The sequence below is a fragment of the Muntiacus reevesi genome, chromosome 18, assembly GCF_963930625.1.
Source record: "Muntiacus reevesi chromosome 18, mMunRee1.1, whole genome shotgun sequence".
In the NCBI taxonomy this organism is placed as follows: Eukaryota; Metazoa; Chordata; class Mammalia; order Artiodactyla; family Cervidae; genus Muntiacus; species Muntiacus reevesi.
This window is the reverse complement of record NC_089266.1, coordinates 11886060-11896831: the sequence shown is the minus strand read 5'-3', so window position 1 is coordinate 11896831 and position 10772 is coordinate 11886060. Positions and strand designations below refer to the sequence as shown.

The 10772-nt window shown below is 50.4% G+C and overlaps 1 pseudogene; it reads left to right on the top strand.

Moving 5' to 3' along the window:
- Positions 1-3383: 3383 nt before the first annotated feature.
- On the top strand, positions 3384-10474 carry LOC136150097 (large ribosomal subunit protein uL1-like; annotated as a pseudogene).
- Positions 10475-10772: the final 298 nt, after the last annotated feature.

Here is a 10772-nt window from a genome sequence, read left to right as displayed (position 1 = left end):
CAGATATTTTTTTGTTGTTGTTAGGAAGAGTATTTCATGATTTTTGATGCTATAGTGAAGGATAATTTTGTAAAATTTCTGTCTCCAGTAGCCTATTGCTACTGTATAGAAATGCAACTGATGTGTTTTCATTGGTTAATTTTGTATCCTATGACCTTGCTAAATTCATTTATTAGTTCTACTTGTGTTGTGTGTGTGGATTCCTTGGGTTTTTCTATGGAGGTGACCGTGCACTCTGTAAGAAAGGATGTTTTCTTCCTTTACAGTCTGTGTGCCTGGTTGTTTATTTTTTGGTAACTTATTGTACAGACTGTGACCTGTAGTACAATGTTGAGCAAAAGTGATCAGAGCTCATATCCCTGCTTTATCCCCAATCGCTGGGAGAAAAGCATTCAATTTTCCACCAGTAAGTATGATGTTATTTATAGGTTTTACAGAGTTGCCCTTTATCAATTTGAGAATGTTTCCATTCATTCCTAGTTTGCTGAGAGATTTTTTTCTTTTTAAATCATGAATGGATGTTGACTTTTATCAGATGTCTTTGGTTTTTTGTGAGATTTGTCTTTCTCTATTTCTGTACAGAATAATACTGATTTTCAAATATTTACCAACCTTGCATTCCTGGGATACATTTCATTTGGTCATGAAATATTCTCCTTTTTATGTACTTCTGGGTTAGATCTGCTGACATTTTATGAAGAGCTTTTGCATCTGTGTTCATTAAGGATTTTAGTGTGTAATTTTATTTTCTTATAATAAGAAAATTGTCTGGCTTTGGTATCGAGATGATGTTGGCCTCATAAAATGAGCTGGTAGGTACGCCTCCCTCTTCTGTTTTCTGGAAGTCTATATAGAATTGGTATTATTACTTCCTTAGACATTGATAGAATTCATTTCTGAAGCATCTGGGTCTAGACTGTCTTTTTTGTAGAAAGGTTTTTAACTACACATTCACTTTTTAAAATAGACATAGTGCTATTTCCCTAGATATTGCCCCATTGCTATTTGAAATTATTGTGCCGATTTTTTAGTATCTCTAGCAGGATTTAGGGTTTCCCTGGTGGATTTAAGACTTTCTTTTGTTGGAATTCCCCAGCAGTCCAGCGCTCAGGACTCTTCATTTTCAGGATGTCAGTTCCCTGACCATGGATTGAACCGCAGCCACAGCAGTGAAAGTCTAGAATCTTAACTATGAGGCCACCAGGGAACTCCTGATATTTTCTTACAATAAAGGAAAAAGGTGTTGGGTCATTGTTGGTGGAAACATGTCTGGAATGGAGTGGAGCCTTCCTCCTGGGACGGGTCTGAGTTGAGGCCCCTCCTCCCTGAGCCTCCTCCCAGGTATTCATCCTCCTTCCTTTCTGACCTGCCAGCTCCTCCTCCCCTAACCTTGACTTCAATTACAAGAGAAACTCCTACAAGTGGACTTTGCCAGCCCTGCCACTCTCTGGCCTCAGCAGTCTTCCTAGGTCCCACTGCTATGGTAGCAGGTGGTCGCTGGCCTGAGCCCCCCTCCAAGCCTGTCCATTCATACAACCATGAATCCGGTGGAGGCTGCCTCTTCTTGCCCTCCACGCAGGCCTCCTCTGCCTGTTGGACACCATGGCTGCCCTCCTGCTGCCAGGGACCACCCCACTCCAAACTCACCTCCAGTCTCCATCTGTGACCTCCAGATAAACTGAGGCTGGGGTGGCCACTGTGCACATGGGCCATGCCCAGACCCCACCTCCAGAGGGCAGGGGGTGTGCTCAAAGATGTGGGGGAGCCTGGAACAGGGAGAAACCAGGCTCACCATAACCAGCCACAGTCACCCCCAGGTCTAGATAGCCTCTAGGGCACCCAGGACATGTCCCCACTCACCGCCCATCTTCTAGGAGGGTCAGCTTACCCCTAGTGTTCACCCAGGTCCTCTGCAGGTTGGGCCCTGGGCAAATCCCCACCCACACACCCTCTTTAAAAAAAAAATTTTTTTTTAGGGTATTCTTTTATTGCTATTATTTTTTTTTATAATCTTTTTTTTTTTCTTTTTTTACCCCATGGACTGCAGCCTACCAGGCTCCTCCTTGCATGGGATTTTCCAGGCAAGAGTACTGGAGTGGGTTGTCATTGCCTTCTCAAAAAAAAAATTTTTTTTTAATTGGAATATTGTTGATTTACAATGTGGTGCTAGTTTCTGCTGTACAGAAAAATGAATCAGTTATACCTACATATATGTGCACTTTTTTAAAAGATTCTATTCCCATATAGATCTTTACAGGGCTTCTCAGGTGGTGCTAGTGGTCAAGAATCTGCCTGCCAATGCAGAAGATGCAGGAGATGCAAGTTGGGAAGATCTCCTGGAGAAGGAAATGGCAACCTGCTCCAGTATCTTGCCTGAAAAATTCCATGGACAGAGGAGCCTGGTGGGCTATAACACATGGGGTCACAAAGAAGTTGACACAACTGAGTGACTGCACACACACAGGTCTTTACAGAGTACTGAATAGAGTTCTCGGTGCAAGTTGTAGGTTCTATGTGTTCTATATATAGTAGTGTGTATATGGTCAATCCAAGTAAGTAAGTAAGTGTTAGTTGCTCAGTCATGTCCAGCTCTGTGACCCCATGGACTGTAGCCTGCCAGGCTCCTCTGTCCCTGGAATTCTCCAGGCAAGAATGCTGGGGTGGGTTGTCGTTCCCTTCTCCACGGGATCTTCCTGAGCTAGGGATTGGATCCGGGTCCCTGCACTGCAGGCAGATTCTGAGCCACCTGGGAAGCCCATCTCCCAGTTTATCCTTCCCTCCTTCCTTTCCCCCTGGTAAGGACAAGTTTGTTTTCTCCATCTCCCCCACGGCCTCTCTGAATTCTCCCTGGAGGGAGGTGGTGGGGATCTGGCCTCTTTAAGAAAAGCTAACTGAAGAAGTTGAGCCTGCCTGAGGCCGCTCAGCCAAGGTGGGGGCAGTGGAAGCCCAGAAGCCTCTGTCTTGACCAAATGGGACACTGGACCTAGAGAACAATCTCTTCAGAGGGCTGGGGTCCCTGCTCCCATTTTACAGATGAGGAGCTTGAGGCCCTGGAAGCCAAGTGGCCAGTCCAGAGTGTTCAACCTGGGCTGACTGAGGGGTGCAGTGTCCTCCCTCCCTGGCCGTCGTTCTCTCCCCAAGTGACCCCTACTCTCTAGGTCCTGGCCTATATCTTGCTGGCTGACCCTTGCCCTGAGCCACCATCAAGGTCGTCAGGCTGAGCAAAGTCACATCAGGTGCCATCCGGCGTGGCTCAATCAAATCAAACCACTTAGAGCGATGGGAGCAACAGGAAGGGGCCCCAGGGCTGCGGCCCCTGACCCAGGTGCCCAGGGTGAGGGGGGCAGACAAGCCCAGGCTCCCATCTGGGCCCTCAGGGCGGGATGCAGAGCACAGGTGAGGTGGGAATGGAGGAGGCAGGACCCAGGGGCTCCTGCAGAATGAGCCCAGGCCAAGTGGAATGGAGAAGGGGGTGACAAGGAGGCTGGAAAAGTTGAGGAGGGGTCCTGCAGGGCTGGGGGCCAGAGTGTAGGGAATGAAGCCTGAAATTTTGCTTGAGTCAGACTTGCCCCAAAGCATAAGCACTTTCAGATTGTCCTCACTTCTTCCCACCACACCATATTCTTATAACCTCGGATGGTTCCCCTTTGCCTCCAGGGCTGTGTCTCCTCCCAGTGGTGCAGGATGGTCCACCGGCTGGCCCAGCTGGTCTTCCTTAGCTAGCTTCCCCAGTCTTCTGTCACCCATTCTCCCAGCTGGCCCCAGAGCTCACCTGCAGTGACTCCTCTATGCCACGGACTTCCTACAGAAAAAATCTGATGGCTTCTCTGAGTGATGGCCTCAACCTCTGAGAGTTGGGAATTGATGGAACCCTGGAGCAAAAATGCTGGGGTTTATCCACCATTCCCATTCCTCGAGGCAGCTGGTGATGGGGTCGTGACAGCTGCTCACCTAGAGTGGACTGGCCTGAGCCACGGGTGGGCAGGGACACACTGGTTGAGCCTTGTCTCCAGCATCGGAGAGATGAGGGGGAGGAAAGAGAAGTCTTAAGGGTTGGACATCGACTGGCCTGAAGCCTCGAAGAAATCTCTGGTCAGCCAGATCCAGAGCCCTCTGTTTCCAGATGAGTTGTATCCCCCCAAATTGTGTATAATGGCAAAAAGCGAAGAGGAACTAAAGAGTCTCTTGATGAGGGTGAAGGAGGAGAGTGAAAGGGCTGACTTAAAACTAAATACTAAAAAAACTAAGATCATGTCATCCAGCCCCATTACTGCATGACAAATAGAAGCTGAAAAGGTGAAAATAGTGACAGGTTTCCTCTTCTTGGGCTTCAGAATCACTGCGGATGGTGAGTGCAGCCATGAAATCAGAAGATGATTGGTTCTTGGCAGGAAAGCAATGACAAACCTAGACAGTGTGTTGAAAAGCAGAGACATTACTCTGCTGACAAATGTCCATATAATCAAGGCTATGGTCTTCCCAGTGGTCACGTACAGTTGTGAGAGCTGGATTGGAAAGAAGGCAGAACACCAAAGAATTAATGCCTTTGAACTGTAATGCTGGAGAAGACTCCTAAAAGTCCTTTGGACAGCAAGGAGATCAAACTAGTCAATTTTAAGGGAAATCAACCCTGATTATTCACTGGAAGGACAGAACTGGACAGACTGTTGCTGAAGCTCCAGTAGTCTGGTCATCTGATGAGAACAGATGACCCATTGGAAAAGTCCCTGATGCTGGGAAAGATTGAGGGCAGAAGAAGATGGCGTCAGAGGATGAGATGGTTGGACGGCATCACTGATACAATGAACATGGAACTTGGGCAAACTCTGGGAGATAGTGAAGGACAGAGAAGCCTGGCATGCTGCAGTCCATGGGGTCAAAGAGAGTCCGACACAACAACAACAAAATATATATATTTGGCTGCACTGGGTCTTAATTGCAGCATGTGTGATCTTCAGTGTGGTGCTCAAACTCTTAGTTGTGACATGGGGGACCAGGGATTGAACCTGGGCCCTCTGCACTGGGAGTTCGGAGTCTTAGCCACTGGACCACAAGAAAGGTCTTGCAGACTGTAAGTTGATAAAACTGTTGTTTAAGCCACCCAGTTTGTCCAACCATTGTGGCAGCCCCAAGACACTCATAGAGCCATCATGCAGTACGTAGAGTCACAGCCCCTAAAGCCAGAGGGCAGGTTTGCAGGTAGTCGGGCCAAAGACTTGATTCTGGGGAGGTGTGGGGCCGCAAAGGAAAGGACATTTGTGCTTCACCATCTCCTGGGCCTATGCCAGGACCCATAGCAGAGTGTGGACCCTGCAACCCAGATCGGGTGTCAGGGTGGAAACCCTCAGCCCCGGAACTCAGACCTCCCGAAACTGCTGGCAGCAGAAGTGGCCACAAGCCTGGCTGGAGGAGACCAGCCTCCCGCTGCCCAGGCCACACAGGCGTCACCAGGTAGGTGTCTTTCCCCAGGTCCGCCTGCCTCCCCTCCAAACCCCTGACCGTCACGAGGGGCAAGTCTCGTGTGGCCTGATGATGGGCAGAGATGGATCATTTTCCAGGGAGCTGTGGCCAGGCAGGCATGTGTCAGCAGGATCCGGGAGGAGGGGAAGTGGATATTGAGGATCTAGAGGAGGTGGTGGAACTGGGCTGGGGAAGGGGAAGGTATTGATAAGGGCATTTTCCAAATCTTGGCAAGGACACCTGGACTTGGTCCTAAGATGCCGTCGGAATGGCTCCTGGGAGACTGAGGGTGACAGAGTCTGGGGAAACGAGGCGAGCTGGGGGATGTATTTGCAAGAGGATCTGCGGCTGATGGAGAACAATGAGGAAAGCCCTGGAAGGGAGCTCCCAGGCCCCCATGGCATGGCTGTCACGCCCTTAGGTCTTTGCTGGGTGCTGGCTGGACACAGTTGGCTCCTTCCTTGGGGCCAGAGCAAGATGGCAGCCAGTCTTTAATGTCCAGTCTCACAAGGGACATCCTGTCACTTTGTTACCTTCTATTAGAGGCAAGTCAAGTCTGCACTTAGTAGAGAGGACTTCATGAGGGCGTGGATGACAGGGTAGGGTCCTGGGGCAGTTAGAGGAGCCCCCTCAGGGAGTGGGGGTGGGAAGCCCATGAGGGCATCGCTTCACTTTTATCCCTTAGAAAGGTCAAGGGTGGGTGACCCTTCCCTGACACTCCAGACCCGAGCCTCGACCCAGGACAGAGGAGACCACCCAGATGTCTCCAGAGCTGCAGATGAGGGTGTTGACCCTGAGACCAAGACACGAAGGAACCATGAGGCCTCCCTGTTGGGTGGGGGCGTCCAGAGTCTTAAAGACCTAAGACACAGAGTCCTTAAAAAGTTAGACATGGAATCACCATGTGATCCAGCAAGTCCACTCCTGGGTGTATTCTCAAAAGAACTGAATATGGGGCTTGAACAGATATGTGTACATTCATGTTCATAGCATCACTATTTTTTTAAAAAAATATTTATTATTTATTTTAGCTTTTGGCTCTGCTGGGTCTTGGTTGCTGCAAGTGGGCTTTCTCTTTGTATTTTATTGTATTTTACCAGAATGAAAAAATTTTTAAGTCTTAAGATTCAGGGAGGCTCGTACACATCATACCACCCTTTTTTTTTTTTTTTTGACTCTTTTTAAAAAATTTTATTTTTTATTTATTTTTTTATTGAAGGATAATTGGTTTACAGAATATTGTTATTTTCTGTCAAACTTCAACATGAATCAGCCATAGGTATACATATATCTCCTCCCTTTTGAACCTCCCTCCCATCTCCCTTCTCATCCTGCTGCTCTAGGTTGATACAGAGCCCCTGTTTGAGTTTCCTGAGCCATACAGCAAATTCATACCCTTGTTTAATTCCGGGGCATGACTGCCGCCAGCACCAGCTGAATCACGGACAACCGTGAATTCCACCAAGCAACAAATGGGGGGGCGGGCCTAAGCACAGCAGCCCAGCAGATCAGCTCCTCCCTCAGCCTCCACTGCGTCCTGCAGGCACCCACCCAGGGAGCGTGCTTCCTGCGTCCTCATCAGAGGGGAAGTGGCGGCATGTTCCCCTGCCCTGGGGCCGTGTCTCCGCGGCTGCTGTCGCCAACTCTAATATTGGGAAACAGGAAAGATGTTTCTGGTTGTGAGTTGTTGGAAACTCAACTAGCTGGCTGGAAGGATAAATGGATGGAAAAACAAAATTCTTTAGGGTCCGGCCTGACCCTGACCCTCACCAGGGCCTGGTGGACCCTCTGGAGGGGCTGGCCTAGAGAGCCCACAGTGACCAGATCTCAAGGGATGATGGGGTCCAGGGCTGAGCCTGGACACTGGGAGCTGTTGTGGGAGGTGGGTCCCTTCCCCACCAGGGTGCAGAGATAGCTAACCACTGCTGCCACAGAGATAGCTAACCACAGAGATAGCTATCCACTGCTGCCAGGTGTGGCCCCTGCAGTGGCCCTGCGTGGCAGTGTAGGCAAGGGTGGTTAGTCCTCCAGTTCCCCCTCACTGGGGGCTCTGTGTTGGCTGCTGGGAGAGAGGGAGCCTCACCAGGGTCCTGGGCTTCCTGGTCACCCTCCTAGGGTCTGGAAAATAAAACTGTGCCCAGTTGGCTTATGTGAGGAAGGAGCTGGTCGCCACAGGGCAGAAGAGGGAGGTTGAAGGGTGAAGGGAGGATGCAAAGACCCCGGAGACCACACTGGGAACTTGACCAGGCTCCTCTCAGCACCCCTTCACTATACCCCGTGTTCAGTGCCCCCAGGGCCTACGGTAATGGCTTTCCTCTGAAGCCCTCTCTCCTCCCAACCCTCCCTTGTTCCACTGGAACCCCACCATCACAACCCCAAAATTATTCACCAAAGGCAGCCAGAGCCTTCTTTCCACACTCTGCCCCCAAGCCAGCTCGGATCAAGCCCTGCTGCAGAACCCCCACTGTCCCCAGCAACATTCAGAACAGACAGACACTCTCCACGCGACAGACTGGCCACAGTCTGGGGTCTGGTCTTGCCCCCTTCCCTCATCTTTCCCAGCCAACTCTCAGACCACACGAAATGGCTCTGTACTCTCCACCCAGTCACCTGCTGGCCCTTCCAGGCTTGATCATGGCACCATGTAAGCCGTTGTGGGTTGCCCCCCTCCCCCAATCCTGCCTGCCCCCTCCTCCATGAGTAAGGCTCTGATGTCTGAATCCTCTCTCCCATCAGCCCAATAGCCCACACTGGGCACTGGCGATGCTGGTGGATGGTCCGGCCATGGACCTGGGTCATATCCCCTCTCCCTAAGGTTGGCTGAGCTCCAGGAAGGCTGAGGGTCTGGAGGAGACCCTGTCCTGAAACCTCAGTTCTCCTCCCACCTGGGCCAGGCCGCTGCCCTCTCTCTAAAGGCGCTGGGTTTTACCCTGGGTGGATGGCTTTGATGGGATCTAGACCCTGGCATTTTGGAGTTTTGCATTAACACTTTTCTAGACCACTGCTGTTCCTGGCAAACGTTCCAGCCAGCTTCTCCTTTGGTCACCCTCCTTTCACCTTGGAAGGCAGCCTGGCAAAGGGAAGCCCCCTTAGCCCCTCCTAGGCAGCAGTCCCCCCATCATTGGGCCTCCCTACACCTCCAGCTCCGAGCCCTCTGGCCATAGTGTCACCAGGCTGCCACCCAGCGGCCACTCGGGGAGTGGACAGCTTTCCATTTGGCAACTGGCCTGCTGGGTGGACCCACCCAGGCCCAGCTGCTTCTCCCATCTATTTTCTCCCTACCTCACTCACTCATCTGTTCACTCATTCATTCACTTAGCAAACCACAGGGAGCCCAGCTGAGCCAGGTCCCGATGGACCTCATGGCTGGAAGGACACAGCCAAAGAAAATGCTCAGCCCTCCTCTCGTGGAGTTGACTTTCTAGCTGGGACACAGACGGGGTCAAACAACTGGGACTGGTGGGATGAATTGGGAGATTGGGATCGATATACATATACTGAAAGTGAAAAAGTGTGTTAGTTGCTTAGTCATCTCCAATCTTTACGACCCCATTGACTGTAGCCCGCCAGGCTCCTCTGTCCATGGAATTCTCCGGGCAAGAATACTGGAGTGGGTAGCCTTTCTCTTCTCCAGGGGATCTTCCCGACCCAGGGTTCGAAGCTGGGTCTGCTGCATTGCAGGCGATTCTTTACCATCTGAGCTACCAGGGAAGCCACAAATATACACCACCATGTGTAAAACAGTAGTGGGAACCTTCTGTATAGCCCAGGGAACTCAGCTCGGTACTCTGTGATGACCTAGAGATGTGGGATGGGGGGCGGTGGAAGGGAGGTCCAAGATGGAGGGGATATGTGTTTACATATAGCTGATTCAATCCATTGTAGAGCAGAAACTAACAACATGTAAAGCAATTATACTCCAATTAAAAAAAAAAGAGGCACTCTTTTTTGGTTTTCACGGCTCAAGGAACCATGAGCAGCAGTCTCCTGAGACACTCTCTATAAGGCAGTGCAGGAAGTCCTGTCTGGGAATAGCACAAGCACCAGAAGTGTTTGGAGACGGTGGAGCTTCAGGGCAGCATGAAGAACTATGCCCCTCAGAAGGACAAACGCTTCCCAGGCACTGTCAGGCTTAATGTCCCACTTGTGGTGTCCACTCCCCGCCCCAAATACGTGTCCTGGGGGACCAGCAGCACTGTGATAAGGCCAAGGCTTGGAAATCCCCCACGGATAGCAAGGCGCTGAAGAAACTCAAGAAGAGTAAGAAGAAACAAGAGTAAGAAACTGGTCAAGAAGCTGGCCAAGAAGTATGATCCTTTTCTGGCTTCAGGGTCTCTCTCTGATTAAGCAGATCCCACGAATCCTGACCCCAAACCTGAACAAGGCTGGTAAGTTCCCATCCTTGCTGACCCACAGTGGGAACATGGTGGCCAAAGTTGATGAAGTGAAGTCCACGATCAAGTTCCAGATGAAGAAGCTACTGTGTCTGGCAGTGGCTGTTGGCCATATGAAGATGACAGATGAGGAGCTGTGTACAACATCCACTTGGCTGTCAACTTCCTGGTGTCATTGCTCAAGAAAAGTTGGCAGCACATCAGGGCCTTGTCCATTAAAAGCACCGTGGGCAAGCCCCAGCAACCTGTAATAAGGCACAGCTTAATAAACCATACTCCACACACACAAAAAAGAGGCAAGATTGAAACTTCCATTGAATTTATGTCAGAAAATACTTGACATTGGTTGAATTACCTCACAATAAAAATCAAACCCATCACACTGAAAAAGCAAAAACAACTGGGTAGACGGCAGGTGGAATGGGGAAGGGGAAGCTCCTTCTGTCCCAGCCTCACAGATTCTACCTGTCATTCTGCCCGGGGCCACATTGTGGGCGAGAAGATGCTACTTCTGTGAGAGCAGTGGACTCCCCCCCACCCCCCTGAATGTGGCCCGAGTCAGCAGTGGACCGCATCTGTTTCCCGGGGGTCCCCCACTCCACCCAGCTTCTGCATTCCTAACTCACCTGCAAGCGCTGTCTTTTTTTTTTTTTTTTAATAAATCATTCTTTAATTTGGCTGCACTGGGTCTTCGTTGCTGCTCGTAGGCTCTCTCTAGTTGTGGCAAGTGGGGGCTACTCTTCATTGTGGTGTGTGGGTTTTAGGGCTCATGGATTTAGTTGCTCCGTGGCCTGTGGGATCTTCCTGGACCAAGATTGGAACCCATGTGCCCTGCATTGGAAGGCAGAGGACCTTAACCACTGGACCATCAGGGAAGTCCCTGTTTTGTTTTAACTGCTTTGTTGAGACGTAACTCAC